Source organism: Panthera pardus, unplaced genomic scaffold (genome assembly GCF_024362965.1).
Source record: "Panthera pardus isolate Hobbes unplaced genomic scaffold, ASM2436296v1 HiC_scaffold_16, whole genome shotgun sequence".
Lineage (NCBI taxonomy): Eukaryota > Metazoa > Chordata > Mammalia > Carnivora > Felidae > Panthera > Panthera pardus.
Window position 1 is genome coordinate 28,883,613 of NW_026526721.1, and position 16,389 is coordinate 28,900,001.

Here is a 16,389-nt window from a genome sequence, read left to right on the forward strand (position 1 = left end):
TTTCAATAACTATTAAGGAACAGGGAGCCTTGTATAAAGACATACTGCTATAGGGGCACCTGGGTGGCTCAGTCAGTTAAGCATCACTCTCTTGCTGGTCTCAGGCCATGATCTCCTGGTTGGTGACATTGAGACTAGGGTCAGCTCTGTGCTGACAGGGAGGATCCTGCTTGGAATTCTCTCTCTCTCTCTCCCTCTCTCCCTTTGCCCCTCCTCGACTTGTGCTTGCTCTCTCAAAATAAAAAAATAAAACATTTTTAAAAAAGAAGAAGTCTGGTGTATGCAATACTTTGAGGAAGATTTGCTGATCCCTGAGATGTGTCATTGGTCTGAGGAAATATTTCGTTTCAATTAACTTAGACCCTGAAGCGACAGAAGAATGAGCAATTCTATTTATTTATTTTATTTTTTAAAGTAGGCTCCATCCCCATGTAGGGCTTGATCTCACCACCTTGCGATAGAGAGTCTTGCTTCACTGGCTAAGCCAGCCAAGCACCACAAGAGGAAGAAATTTTAGACATTCTGAATAATGGGGTAAAGATAAGGCAGTGTGATGATTTTACAAGGATGGGTAATTATATTTCAGGACAAAGGAAAATTCTGTCTGCTTCTTGAAATTAATGTTAGAGGTAAATAGAAAGAATGAGATTTAGCATTGGAGAGAGCCAGCTTCCAAGAGAAAAAGGCCCAAAGATGATACCTGGGGGAAGTTTTAGTCTGCTCATAGAATGAGTCAAACTGTGAGGAACCAGATAATTTCTACATGAGGGTTAGACTAAATGATTTGTCATAGATGTCTAGAAAAGATTTATTTGGCTTTCTTCCTCTCTTTGGACCACGTTTGTCTGGCCCTATGCAAAGAGGAAGTGACAGATTTTACTTTAAAACAAATGTGTCTATGAAGAAATGAGATCGCAGCTCAGGACTTAGAAACTTTGTCTCACTTCTTCCAGAACTTTACACAAACTCATGTGCCAATCTGGGGATATCTCATATTGAGCAGCCTCAGCCTGAGGGGCCCTTTCTCCATCTGTACTTTGAAACTGCTCACTGTGTGGATTCCATGTGCAAGATCTTCTGTAGAGCTAGTCCTTGCTTTTCAGATACAAGGAAAGAAGGAAGTTTGGACCTGTGCCATGAAGGAGGTAAGCCAGGAAGAAGAGGCCTAAAAATAGCTCAGGCTTTAAATTCAACGTTTGTTTTCCTTCCTCTTCTTGGAATCAGTCCCCTCAGAAAAAGCTGGTTCTAGCAACTGAAAGCAGACAGATTTCTACACATACTCAGCTCTATAGAGACACACAGTTTACTGATCAGTGGGAGGAGAGAGGTCCCCAAGGTAATTTAGTAAACATCAGGGCTATAGGTGTGTTGGGAAACTGGAGTAATACTGTCTCCACTCAAAGGAATTGGGGGAAAATCCCTGGGAGCCCCCAGAATCGTATTTTAATGCCAAGATTCTCTATTTTGAAGGAGGTATGTACAGAAAGACTGTGCTAATGAGATGGAAGGCATGAGAGGTTTTTAAGAAAGGAATGACAATTATCATTGCTTCAATACTTAAAAAAAACAGTAAAATATTTAGATTTACCTAGGCAACAGAAAGTATGAAAAAAATGACCTTGACATAAACTAAACATTGCCACAAAGTTAGCATTCTATCACTCAACTCTCACACTAACTGAATTATAAAATAAATATTTCCTTCTCAGCAAAAAGAAAATCATGGAGAGAGGGAATAAAAGGGCATATGGATTTAGTAATGGGTGGGACACGTTTTATGTCATAGTATTCAATTTTTTTAGCTTGCTGGAAAGACTCATTTTCGGGTTCTTTTCCTTCCAGGGATTCTGTTCTACTTTAGAAGTGCTCTAGGCACACACCTTATCCTTTCTTGTTGAGAGTTTCATAGATTAGGATCAGAATCTCTGAGGCTGATTAGAAATGAGGCTGATTAGAAATAAGGCTGAAAGAAAGAGCTGCCTGTTTCCCATAGTTATCTGGGCAAGTGTTTGGCACTGTGGCCAACAGGGGAGAATTCTTCTCCTCAAGACAATCATAGTTTATGTTTTAATTGGGGGGGGGGGGTTTGGTATGGAGTAGATGTTATTTTCATTGCTTTTTTTAACCTTGCCATTAAAAATTGAATAAACAATACTATTCAGTTCATGGCATACTACCGCCATTTTGTGAAGGGCCATTTTTATTTTATTTTGTTTCATTGATATTTCCCCACTGATTCTTTTTCCGGTACATTTATTAGCCACCATAAGTCATTTATCTGGAATAACATGGAAGTATACAAATGGCATTTTCCTACAAGTCATCACAATTGCAATACAATTCCTTCCCTCCCCCTATATTTTTTAACTTCTTCTTTGTAGAGGATCTACCCACGTGAGGCTGTGCAATAATCACCTGCTGTTCCTGACTTCTCCATGGTGCTTTGTTCTCTGTAAACACTACAATTTACAGGAACTTGAATGTCATTAAGCGTGTAGACTGTGAGGTAAGACTTCAGGTTAAAGTCCAGCGCCACTATTTAACAGCAAGTCATTTAACATCTCAGAGCTCACTTTCCCATCTATAAAATGGAAGTAATAGCAATGCCTTCTTCATAGATTCGTGGTAAGCATTACACAATTCAATCGTGTAATAAGTAAAGCACTTAGAACAGCAAGAACACATGGTATATATTACATAAATTATTGTGATGATTATTACTTAAATAATTGCCTAGTGAACAAGCTATAGGCTCACTCCAATTCCTTGCTCCCATGGTCAGTGCTGCGAAGAATCTCTCTCTCGGAGGACTGGTGTATGAATTTCTCTTAGATCAAGAGAGCTCTAACTTTTTGTATTCAGAAACCCTTTACATACTGTAAAATTACTGAGTACTTAAATAACTTTTGTGTATATGGAGGATCTCTACGGATATTCACTACATTAGAAATTAAAATGAGACTTTAAAATTTTTGATTTATTAATTTATTTAAAGCTAACAATAACCCATTACCTGTTTTCATTCATGATATATTATTTATGAAAAATAGCTATATTTAAAGAAAAAAGGGTTTTTTTTTGTATTTTGTTGTTGTTTTTTTTTTTCCTAAGAATACTGGCATTGTTTTACATTTTAATGTCTGGTTTAGTAAAAGATGGTGGGACTCCCATGCCTGCTTCTGTATTCAGTCTATTACGATGTGTGCTTTTGATCGAAGTAGATGAAGACAATCTCACTTCACACACATTATAGTTGGAAGAGGTGGACTAATTTAGTTGCTCTTCAGGTAGTCCCGGATATTTGTCTGATAATAACTGCAAACCTCTGCTAGTTTCTTAAAAGTTAGTTGCAATGTAGAACCTGAAACCCTATCAGCAAACCTTTTGTGCTACATTAAAATTCATTGGTCTATCTTGCATTTTGAATGAATCTTTTATAACTGTATGATTTTATAACTGTATGATGAGTTATGAATAACTCCGTATGAATAACTGAGTTATGAATACATTCCAAATGTTGACACATATCATAATGCAATATCCAAAAAAGCGTATTGATATCACCATCAACTTCAGCAAAAAATTTTTTAAGTATTGGAAAGCTGTCAAGCTCATAATGGTGAATACTGGTAGTGGAAAAATACAACTTTCTCTAAAAACCTTGAATTTTTCATTGGCAACAAACACCGTCAGTTATATTCCTTGCAATGATAGATTCGCTCTGTTTACAGTTGAGCAAATTCTGCCAGGTAACCAAGTCTGAATAACCATAGTTTGTCTTCAATCATTCTTTCATGTAAAAATGGTGTTCTGTGATATAGTGTCAATTCAGCTTCAGTTTAGACCGTTGTATAAGTGTTTTTCCTCAAAGCTACTATCATACTTTGTCATGTACCTGAAGTTCTTTGTGTGACTTAGAATTTCATCACACAAAATACTAGAAATACATACTCAAGGGTCAAGATTTAATATTTGCACACACACACACTTTAATTTACTGGGACACACAATGGTAAAGTAAGCAGTGACTACTTGGACCTGGCTTGGCTTTCCTACATTCTTTTGTCCTGGGGAGCCAGCAGTTTTACCCAGGATTACTTTTGCCTTATGGGTCCAAATATTTACAAAGTGAGGAAGGCAAGTGAAAAAAGACAAGGTCCTAAGACTAATTATTCATCCGTGGTGCATAGCAAGACTATCATTCAGGAAAGGTCTGAAGAGAATTTACATTATATTTAAAATTTAATTTTAAATAACAGAATTTCCTAATGATTCACATTCCACCCCAAGGGAATAAACAGCAATGAAATCGAATGATTTATTGATAAATATTTTCACTGGGTCATTATTTATATATTTCGAGCAAGGAAAAATTAAAGTATAGCAATAGGACAACCTTTGAGTTAATATATATACATCCACATGATGCAATATTATGTCATGATATTTATGATAAAAGTTAACATCTGAACATGCTAACAATATAATTATATAATTATACAACTTTTAAAGGATATAGCCTCTATCTATGACAGCAACTATAAAGTATACGTAATTAGTTAAATTATTGTCATTTAAAAATGTTAAATTATTTGCTGTTTGCAAATAAGCAGTGTTAATAGTGGTCCCCATGGGATAGTGAGATTATGAAAGATTTTTATTGTCCATATTTATATATTTTCAAAATTCTCTATAGCAAACATGCATTAGTTTTTAAAGTAGACAAAAATAAACGTTAAATGAGGGATGTTTCTCCATTAGGCAGATGTGTTTTTAAATAGACATGTAATTCTTCAGCACATGCTTTGTACCTCCATGGCTCATTATCAGAATAAGAGAGGAGGAGATGACTGAGGACCGGGTTGAAAACAAGGCTTGAGCGTGAGAACTGGGCTAGAATTTCGGTTTGCATTTGTGACCTGTGTGAAACAAGGCAAGTTACTTAGCTTCTTGTTTCTTAGCCTCAGCTTTTCAGCCTAATTTTTACCTCACAAGGCACCAAAAGTACTAAATTAGAATCTGAATTAGAATCTAAATTAAAATGTTGGGCACAGAACCTAGCATGTGGTTAAGTACTCAGTAAACATTGCAATCACATTACATTTACAGCCATATCTAAAAAGTCCAAAGGCTAGGGCCCAGCTGACATGGGAAACCAGAAATGTAAAGCACAGCCAGTGAGCAGAATCTTTCCAGATTTCCTTATCCACATGGGAACGAGAATATTTGAAGGAATGATTGGATTTACTCCACGAAGAGAACCTGTAAAATATTAAGATGCAAGAATTGAGACTGCTTTTGAGTGTGTCACTGTGGATAGGAAAGTGGGAGGGAACTGGAGACCAGCACATCTCAAAGAGTATAAACCTTGACAAGCTGTATTTAAACAATCAGTCACCAGATCACGATTCCAAACATGACTTTAGAGGGGCAGATAGAACAACTTTCCAAAGGACTCTGCCAACAGACGGCTGTCTATTAAAGGTGAACTTGGCTTTCTTCTACTGGGTTTACAGGGAACCCCACATGCAGGTCTGTCATTTGGAGTTGATGGCTTTCTTCTTTATTGAACATGGCTACTATTTTTTCCCCCAGTAGTAAGCATAACCAAATTTCTTCAGAATTTCCACACGAATCACAATAATGGCATTTAGCAGCAAAAGGAAAGGGCAGGTATTGATTTTGACAGGGAGAATCAAACGTTTTTCAGGTTAGAATATCTTGGTTTATTTCTATCAAGCATGCACAGGTTTTTTCTCTATGAAACTCAGACCTCAGACCTCAGAATCTGACAGTATAGAGAAAATTGCCAACTTTTTCAGCCCCGCGTTCTTCCTAATAGCTAAGTGGAGTTAGAAGAACATGTTGACCTTAAAAAACAAAAGAGCCAGTTATTTTACTAGCCAAATGAGTTAATTCAAGAATAGCAGAGGAATTGCAATTCGGGACAAGCAAACTTTGGCAAACCGTAGGCAAGTCCGGAGAACACAAGAGAGGGGCTTGCTTTCAGAGAAGAAAGGAGGAAGCTGGGAGGGGCTGTTTTGCTGAGTTCAGGGTGGTGATGGCTTTTCATTGGCTGAGTGCGGCAGTTTCTCATTGGCTGGACTATTGATGGGCAAAGAGAAATTCTTCCTTCCTGTTGATGCGGTATGAAAAGTAAATTTCTTCCATTTGGGATGATGTACCCTTCTTACATTGAATTATAGTGCATGACAGCACCCCTTTCAGTGCCCCTGACTCCATTTTATTATTTTTTTTTCTGACTCCATTTTAAATGAAATTTCTTTTATATATTTTCACAAATAATAGTCTAGATAGTATAAGGTCACTTATTAATTCCATGTATTAAAAGCAAGTGCAAGTTGCTCTGCTTTAGACTGCATTGCAAAAGTTAAAAAATCAACACTAGAGAAATTAAAAATAAAGCAACATTAGAAAAGATCTCGAGGTTCTAAGGATTTATTCCAAATCCACTACGTCACAGAGGAGGAGACCAGGAGGCCAGGGGAAAGTTCGATGACTTTCCTACGACTCCAGTTAGAAAGAAAACCAGGGCAAAGTATTAGATTGCCTTGAATCCAGGATTCTTTGTGTTTGTTTTTCCACTATAGCAATATAATACCCTTTCCTTTTACCTCAAATAACTAGTGATTTGCGAATGTACGAGAGAAGCTATAAGTCTGCTCATTTTTATGGTAACAATTTATTTGTGATCGTTTTTCTTTGATCCCAAAGTTGTATGCTCATCATTGAGCCAAGAGAAATTTCCAAATATTTTCCAGAGAATTTCTTCAAATCTTCACTGCTTTATTTATCATGTGTTAATTCTTTTTTTTTTTTTCCAGTTTACTTATTTATTTTGAGAGAGAGAGAGGCAGACAGAGCGGGGCAAGGGCAGAGAAAGAGGAGGAGAGAAAATCCTAAGCAAACTGCACATTATCAGTACTGAACTGGATGTCGGGCTCCACCTCATGAACCATGAGATCATGACCTGAGCCAAAATCAAGAGTTGGGCGCTTAGCCCTCTGAGCCACCCAGGTGCCACTCTTTATCATGTGTTTAACAAGCACTGACTACTTTCTATGTGCCAGGCATTCTGGTAGGTGCTGGGACTGTAGTGAATTGTTCTTGTCTTCACTGAATTATACACTAGTGGGAGAGACCGACAAGAAAATAAATAACTACAAAATGTACAGTGATATGAAGAAAATGAACAAGATGCAATAATAGAGAACAGTGAATCAAGATACGGAACACCGTTCCAAATTAGCTGGGGAAGGCTCGCAGGTTATAACATAATGAATACACTATAGCCAACCACAATAGCACGAGGCAAACAACTTCAGGTAGAGAAATACTATGGGCAGAAACCTAAACACTTTTTCTTTGTGTGTTTTTTTCATGTTTTTTATGATGCAAATTACTTGAAAACAGGCAATCTGCCCATGACTAGGTATTGCTAAACATGCGGCAGACCGTATTCTTTATTTCTCCATCTTTTTCCAACATTGCCTGAATCATTATTTGGTTTCTAGAGAGACATTTATGGAGCAAAGTCCACATTTATCCTATTTAAATGAACATGTATTGAGCCACATTACACAACTCTGTCCATGTTTTCTTCTATACATTCTGTAGATAATGCATAGTGCAAATCTATTCTAGTAGATTTGAGTATTTTTTTTTATCAAACTCATGTAAGATGCTAAAACAGACCCCTGAAGACTTTAAGATCCAAACTTAATAATAGTTAACATTAATAGTGCATTTACTATGTTAGTTGGTATATTATTTACATTTATAATCTAAGTCCATACAACCAGGACTTTTTGAGAAAATAAATAACTTGAAAGAGTCATATGGCTGATCAGCCAAGAGTTGACCAGAAGCATTTTACCATTAAGATATTCAGAATGGAAGGTAGCCAACCATGCTACGAAAGCCCCAAAACTATGGAAGATTGTGTATAGTGATATTCACACAGCTAGGGAAAGGTGGTGTCAACAAAATGGGGTGGGGTTGTTATCATAGACTAGGGTTCAGGGAGAAACATATTTTCTAAGTGCATAACCCCAGCGTTTCAAAGGGAGGACAATTCCTGAAAGCTAGGAGTGCTTGCTTTTTTTTTTTTTTTTTTCTGAATTTTCCACAGTTCAGGTGAATAGTCACTTAGTCATTCATCTGTTACTCTTTGAGTATCTATTATGGGGTAGGTGCTGGATAAAATACTACTGTGGTAGGTGTTGGATAAAACAAAAACAACAAATTTTAAAGGATGTAGAATCTTGTCTACATAAAACTTAACTTTACATCTGGGGGAACAAACAGTGAATACATACATAAAGCAATGTTTTGCTGTCAGTGCACTGTGGGGGAAAACAGTAAGGGAAAGAGGGAAAGAAATATGAGTGATGTTGTTGCAATTTGTATGTGGTGATCAGCAAAATGTTTACTCTCTGAAAAAGAATTTTTAAGCAAATTCCTGTGGGAAAAGAGGAACAAGGAATGTGGTGTCTGGCAATATTCAAGGAAATTGGCGTGAAAACTTGCAGAACAGGTGTCTGCCGTTTGGAAAAAACTGGACACTTTTCAGAATGTCCACCTACACCAGCTCCTGATGGCACAGAGGACAATGTGGTGTGGACAAACAGGACCACAACAACTCTGATTTGAAGAGGGATTCATAAAAGTTGGATCTGAGTACCAGGACGTTTTAGAAATGTATGAATTGATTTGGTTTATTCCTGTTCTATCATTTTCATGCAGGTGGAAGAGTGATAAATAAAAAAAACTCTCTAAAGTCTAAAAACATTCTCTTAGAAATATAAAATAACACATGTGATAGGTAAGAAAACCTTATTTCATAGCTTAGTTGGTAGTATAGTTTTTTCCTTCGTTGTCCATGAAATAATGGTAAATCTGTAATCATTGACATCTTAGATCCAGTGAATTACAGTATTGTGAACAGCATATGGTGTAATTTAATCAAGGATAGAAGTTTGCAAAGGAGGCTTCTTATTTAAAAAAAAAATACTTTCTAAAATAAAGCTAATGTATTTATTTTTTAAAATTTATTTTGAGAGAGGAAAAGCATGCATAAGCAGAGGAGGGACAGAGAGAGAGGGAGAGAGAGAATCCCAAGTAGGCTCCACACCGTCAGCACAGAGCCTGACACAGGGCTCGGTCTCACAAACCGTGAGATCATGACCTGTGCCGAAACCAAGAGTTGGACGCTTGACCAACTGAGCCACCCAGGTGTGCCAGAGGTAATGTCTTTCAAGTAGAAATGATAAAATCATGTGTATTTAAAAGCTTGAAAAGGGGTCATGACAGGCTGTGCACAATTTCTGCCTCTTTTCCTGTCCCCTCCTTGACCAATATTCTCCTACTTAGAATCACCATCAATCTTTAGCTATTAAAGGAAAGGTGATGGTATGACACAAGAATGTAGTAATTATCTTCCCATTAACATTAACAAGATGAATTTGTGGGATAAGGATGAGATATAGAAGCAAGAGTTTTATTAATTTGGCTGTTAAAATGCACATTAATGAACAGAGGGAAGTCAAAAAACCTTTAGATTCTTCCAAGACTACCAACGTGATTATCCAGCCTTAATTGCAGTAGACCCCTAAAAAAATTTGGACATGGTTTCTCCCCCAGTGATTCATTGTTAATTGGGAGTTAATTTAAGGATTAAAGAGAAGAAAAATTTATCTGAATTTGGACAAAGTGGAAAAGAAAGTGAAAGTATGTATTATTTAATATGATAAATTTATTATCTTTGTAATTGCTAAAACAATCTATTTTAAAGCTCACATTATTTTGAATTTAAATGTCAAATATACCTATGTTCATATTTGAAATAATTATGATGATGAATATATTAAGCAAATTACCTGAATGTATCATCTTACAATTTCATGAACTGAACAAACATAAAAAAGATTTTTAAAAAAAGCAAAGAAGAAAATCACCCAAATTCCATGCTCCTCTGATGGCCACCCTGCGGATGATTTTTCTATGTTCTGATTTTCTCTATGAGCACCATTACTACATTTAATTGAAATTTTACCATGATTACATTTATGTTTTTCCTTTTCCTACAAGGATTGCCTTTTGCTACATTTTCTACATAGTTATCATTTTGTCTTATTTATTTTTTATGTTTATTTATTTATTTTTTGAGGGAGAGAGCATACACATTCTCAGGAGGGGCAGACAGAGAGAGGAAGAGAGAGAATCCCAAGCAGGCTGGGCATGATTAGCACAGAGCCCAGTGTGGGGCTCAAATTCACCCACCGTAAAATCATGACCTGAGCCAAAAACAAGAGTTGGAAACTTAACCGGCTGAGCCACTCAGGCACCCCTATAATCATCATTTTAAAATAACTACCTAACATTTTATTGCTAATGTAGCATAATTTAATTAATAAAGTAATGGTGATTCTTCAAATTTTAGATTATTTTCTAATTTTTACTGTCACAAAGGACTCAAGTCATAACCTCTTTGTGCACAAAGTGTTTCTGTCCACTTCGTTTCACTACTTCCTTGAAATGAATTACCAAGAATTATTCGTTGAACCAAGTTCAGGAGGTTGAAACATTTCAATGGCTCTGGTTTTAGCTTTGGCAATATTACACAGAAGTATAGACTATTAACTTACATTATTTCACCTGGTTCTGAACTCTCCTCTAGCTCTGAGAATACTAATGATCATGACATGACAACACCACTAAAATGATAAACTTGACTAATTCAAAATACGCCAGGTACTTTTCTAAGCACTTTATATAGAATTGTAATGGAAAATTACAGATTTTATATTCAAATGAACTTGTGTTTGATTCATTATTCTTCTAGTAGAGAGCTCAGTGACCTCGGGTAGTTTACTTAATCTCTTTAAAATAAGTTTTCCCAGTCATACTATGCACTTAGTACTTAAAAATCTTACGGGATTTTTGAAAGGATTGGTTTTCTAAAGACTTGAGTTTTTAAATCGACCTATTTAATATAACTGGAATTTATTTTTAATATGTTAAAATATGTGGATATAATTCTTTTAAATATTGTTCATTTATCACAACACTGCTTATTAAATATCCCTTTTGCCATCACTTAGTGTTATGTACTTCCTTACATTGTGAATTATCATATACAATTGTATCTATTTCTAAAATTTCTATTCTTTTTCACTGATATATTTTTATGGCTGTACAAGGGTACTTTAGTAACTATTGGATCAAAATATGTTACATTCTTTGGTAGGCTATACTTTCTTACTAAACCCATGGTTTTCATTTGTTTCCCAGTATTGTTTCATAGTTTTGCAAATTTATTTTTTACCAGAAAATGTATTTAGTTACAAAATAAGTGTATGGTGTGGGATTGTGTTAAATGTATATGTTAACTTCAGGAGTATTGATATTTTTCAATGTAATCAAAGTCAAATTGTTAAGTTTTTGTCACTAGGTCTCAATGTAACACAGGTGCAATCATGTGCTTAAATGAAACTTAGGGGAGAGAAACCTTCCAGGGCTCCCATCAGAGTCCCCTGAATAAACTTCTATAACTAGAACAAAACTGTGTCTGATTGTAGCTACAGAATGTAATATATTTAGTTGGATATTATTTGAAATATATAAGATATGCATTCCAAACAGTTTATTACATTTAAGTACAAAATTTGCAACTATAGTTTAATTATCAAGAATGTAAATATTGGTATATTGAACCAGAATATGCCATTTATAAAATAGAATGAGGAAGTTAATTCTGGTCCCTGAATTAAATCCTGATTTAATCAAAATTCATTTAAATTAAATTACATATACTCTACTTAAATGAAAGATAATAACATTGCATTTTGTAAAGAAATTTGATTAACATAAAAGATTTAAATAAGAATAAGGACATATTTACCCTAAATGAGTGGCCCAAATTACACAGTAAAATTTTAATATTTTAGACGCATGTTTATGAAATTTAAATTTCTTAAATAATAGTGATAATATTAACTTTTTTTAGCATTTCTTATATGCCAGGTATGTTCTAAGTGTTTTATTTGTACTCATGTTGTCTCAGAGAAAACTATGAAGAAAAACTATAATTATTCTCATTTTAAAGCTGAGGAAACTGAGGCACAGAGAGACTCTGAGAACCTTGTTCCAAATTGTACAGAGCAAATAAATGTATGAACCTAGGTTGGTTGTCTCCAGAGCTATATTTTCTACCATTTTGCCCCAAATAATTAAATCCTTTATATACTATAACTTCAACTTTGCTGAGCAAGTGCTTTTGATTATCTATAGCTTTGTAAATTTGAATTGAAATCCCTTATAAAATCTCAAATACTCATTTCAGTTGATGGGGGAATTCCTATAAAAGATCAAATAAAGCTTAACAAGTGCTCTTGTTCGGGATTAGACACTAACCCTAGAATAAAACAGTATGCTGATGCATAGTATGGATTAAAAATTGAACACGCTTTTCAAATATGACTTTTCCATTAAAATATATGATATATGATTATATAGTATTATCTTTATGCCCACACACTTTTAATTTCAAGAATATTTTATGATTCTATAAAAACTCTATCAGTAAGTCTATAAAAACTAGAAGGTATTGGTTTAACCTTTATTCTTTCTACTCCCAAAGTAAAACAAGCAATTGCATTCAGCTCCTATATAGAAGCAGGAGGCTGTCTAGCCAGCGTTTTAACAATTGCAAATGCAGACTTTACCTTTCCAAGGGGAAAAGCAGGGGCCAGGGGATGCAAATCAAATCCACCACTAGCCTGCAGGAGCGGCAGTTCCACTACGCATGTTACTCGGGCACCATCTGCTGGACGCTTTTTAAATAACATCCCATTTGCTGTGAACTTTGGAATACTAAGGGATAGAAGCAGGGAAAATTCCCAAATTCCAGACCTACTTTTACCCCTTGTGTTGTAGCAATACATTTTATCTAGCTTATTAGAATTAATTGCCCGCTCAGGACATTTACCCCCTTTTTTGTCTATTGATTTATTGGCATGTGGAGCTCCAAGTGGCCATGTGGTAGTCTCAACTTCCAATTTAATGGTACCTTATTACTGGGTCCTCTAGTGCAAGAATTACTCCATTGGGAACCGAGATCACTAAGTTAACAGAAACAAAGATCTCTAACACAACTACTCAAGTCTCCCATTGCAGTATGCAAGCAGCCATCGACAAAGTTGTGGCTATATTATTACAATACATATTTATTTTAAAAAATAAACAGCAAACTGAATGTGGCCTATAGTTCACAATTTACTAACCCCTAATATATGTGATATCTGTCTTTACAATTTTTAAAGACTTGTTTTATGACTCAGTATAAGTTAAGCTTTCTTAATTGTTTAGTGTTCTTGTTGGTGTGATGATAGATAGATGGATATATAGTGAGATAGAGATAATAGTCAAATAATTAAATTATTAGTTACATTTGATATCAATATCAAATATGAATTATCAACATTTTGATATCAATATCAATTATTATTATAAGTGCTGCATTAAATGAGGGTGATTGAGGCTGGGGTATAAAGACCAGGTCATTTCAGTCCAAAACAGGATAGCTCTAATTATGAAAGGACGTTCATGTCTCCCTCTGCCCATTACTGCTCACATCTCCCTCCTTTGGTGTTGATCCCAAGTGTACTCTCTGATAAACATCTTGCACACTAAACTCCATGCAAAATTTACTTTCTGGAGAATCCAAACTGTGACACATCCTTTAAAAAGTGGAACAGCTATATCAAAGGATTGTATAAATGTGAAAGTGGAAAGCTGACAAAATCAGTATAATATACACACACCCTTATTAAGTGAATGTCGAGGTGACAGAGCATTCCCCTGACCCTTAAAGTCATGTTCCAGAAGTTAGAGAATAGCTTTCGAAGGGAAGGGACAGTAGAAATGATACATATTGAAGGGCTCTGAGCAAAAGAGTCCAAAACAAGAGTCCAAGCTTGGATTAGAAGATGCTCGGATAAGAGAATGCATTTTGGGTAACATAATCCAGCTCCATGAGGTACAGGTGGGAAAGAGCTGTATACTTGATGTTTTTCAGAGACTCTGAATTTTTTTTTAATTTTTTTTTTAACGTGTATTTATTTTTGAGACAGAGAGAGACAGAGCATGAACAGGGGAGGGGCAGAGAGAGAGGGAGACACAGAATCTGAAACAGGCTCCAGGCTCTGAGCAGTCAGCACAGAGCCCGACACGGGGCTTGAACTCACGGACCGTGAGATCATGACCTGAGCCGAAGTCGGACGCTTAATCGACTGAGCCACCCAGGCGCCCCCAGAGACTCTGAATTTATTGTGTATGTTTTATAAATCTATCTTACTATGGGTGGCCTTTCAAAACAAGAAAACTGGACCAGAAAGGAAAAGAAAACTAAAATGAAAGGAACACTGGGGTTCGGCTAACATAAGGAAAATAATTATCCTGCAATGTTAAGTTATCAGAAACTTCTAGAAACTGTTGAGTTTAGCTGAAGTAGTAGGGGGATAGCAGAGGATAACTTCAGGCTAGAGTATGTAGCAGATGCTGTGGATGAATCTTCACTCTTTTCTCCGGCCCATCTGAGTTCACTAGCAGTTAAGTACAATGTCCCATAGCTCCCAGCTTTCTCTCTCCAGCCCAGTCAGTTTCCTTTCTGTCTGCAAATTCTCCAGAGCCCTGGAAAGGCTGGAATGGGTAGTTAATGTGCCCAAGGCAATTCTTAGCTGATGGGGGATGAAAGTCCAAGGATAAATGGCCCAGTCTCCTCACCCTCCAGTGGGATGACTCTGGGGTACAACTTTGGATATTGTGATTTGCAATAAGAAATAATGTTTGGTCTTCAACTTCATTTCTGGGATAGGGTTCCGAAAACCCTTGGAATTTCCTAAGAGATGAGAGTTACGAAGGGGTCTCTTGTGATGTTAATGAGGTGACTTTTGGAACCCACCTGAGGGTAGAGCCTGAGTGACAAAAACTCCAACCCTGTGATTTGAATGTTGGACCTTTGAATCCCACCTCCCTGAACTCAGAGGGGGAGGAGGGGCTGGAGGCTGAATCAATAGCAGATGGTCAATGATTTAATCAATTGTGTTCATGTTCATTCAAGGAGCCTCCATAAAAACTCAAAAGGACAGGCTCCGAGAGCTGCCAGACTGGCGAGCACATGGAAGTTTGGGGAAAGTGATGTGCTCAGAGAGGTCATGGGAGCCCTGCACCATTTTCCCATACCTTGCCTATGCATCTCTATTTGGCTGTTCTTAGTTATACATATTATTCGTAATAAACTGCTGCTCTAGTAAGTGAAGTGTTTCTCTGAGTTCTGTGAGCTGCTCTAGCAAATTAATTGAACCAAGGCAGGAGTTGTTGGAACCTCCAATCCAGATTCAGTTGGTCAGATGATAACCCAGACTTGCAAATGGTGTCTGAAGGGAGGTATTGTAATCAGGGCCCAAGGGTGCAAGAGACCTGTCTCCAGGGGTCTCAGATAGAACGGATTCAGCTACTCGCTGCTGACAAAATTCAAAGGCAGAGAGAGACGGGTGGCGTAGAAACAAGAAAGGAATTTATTTCAGTGAGGTCAACACCAGGAAGATAGCACACTACAATCTCAGTCTCAAAGACTGTCTCCAAAATGCTGAAAATACTTCTAGGTTTATATAAGAAAATGTGGGACAAAGGTCAGTGGGTACAGACAGGTGGGCAGTAAAGGTTGGGTAGGTCCTTGTTTTGGGGTCAAACGTGGGGGGTCTTGCTAGAATCAGGGCAGTTGTTATTGCTTGGGTAGGTCAGGTTCCCATCACAAGATGCCTTGCCTGCCAGGTCTTTTGCCTGAGTTAAGAGATAAGCTAGAAAGAACTTAATCAGTGAGAAAGTAGACTAAGGTCAAAATGGAGGTCCTTAAACTCTTCTTTCACATCTTGCAGGACTGAGCGCTTACTCTCCATGCAGGCTTAAAGAATGAGAAATCAGGGATGAAAGAGGAAATTGAGATGATAAACTTCTGAATATTTGGGAGCGTACCAAAATAAGAAACCTCAAAAAACCTGCAGACTGGGGCTATCACCATAGGGATTTCCTAAATTTTATAAGGCAGCGATCTTTAAATATCTCTGAGAAAGGAAATGGGTATATAGATGAACTTTTCCTTCAGATGTGACAAAACACATTGTCAAATTAAATCCTTCAATGGGAGTGGTCTCCAGTTGTTTTTACTGGATCTGGAAAACTTATGGAGACTATGAGGCAGAAACCAGATGTAGCCATAAAGGAAACCCAGCCTCAAACAGGCATGGAGAATTGCTCAGGCTGCTACTGAGAAGAACACAAAACCACAAAATATTTTAATTTCTTTGG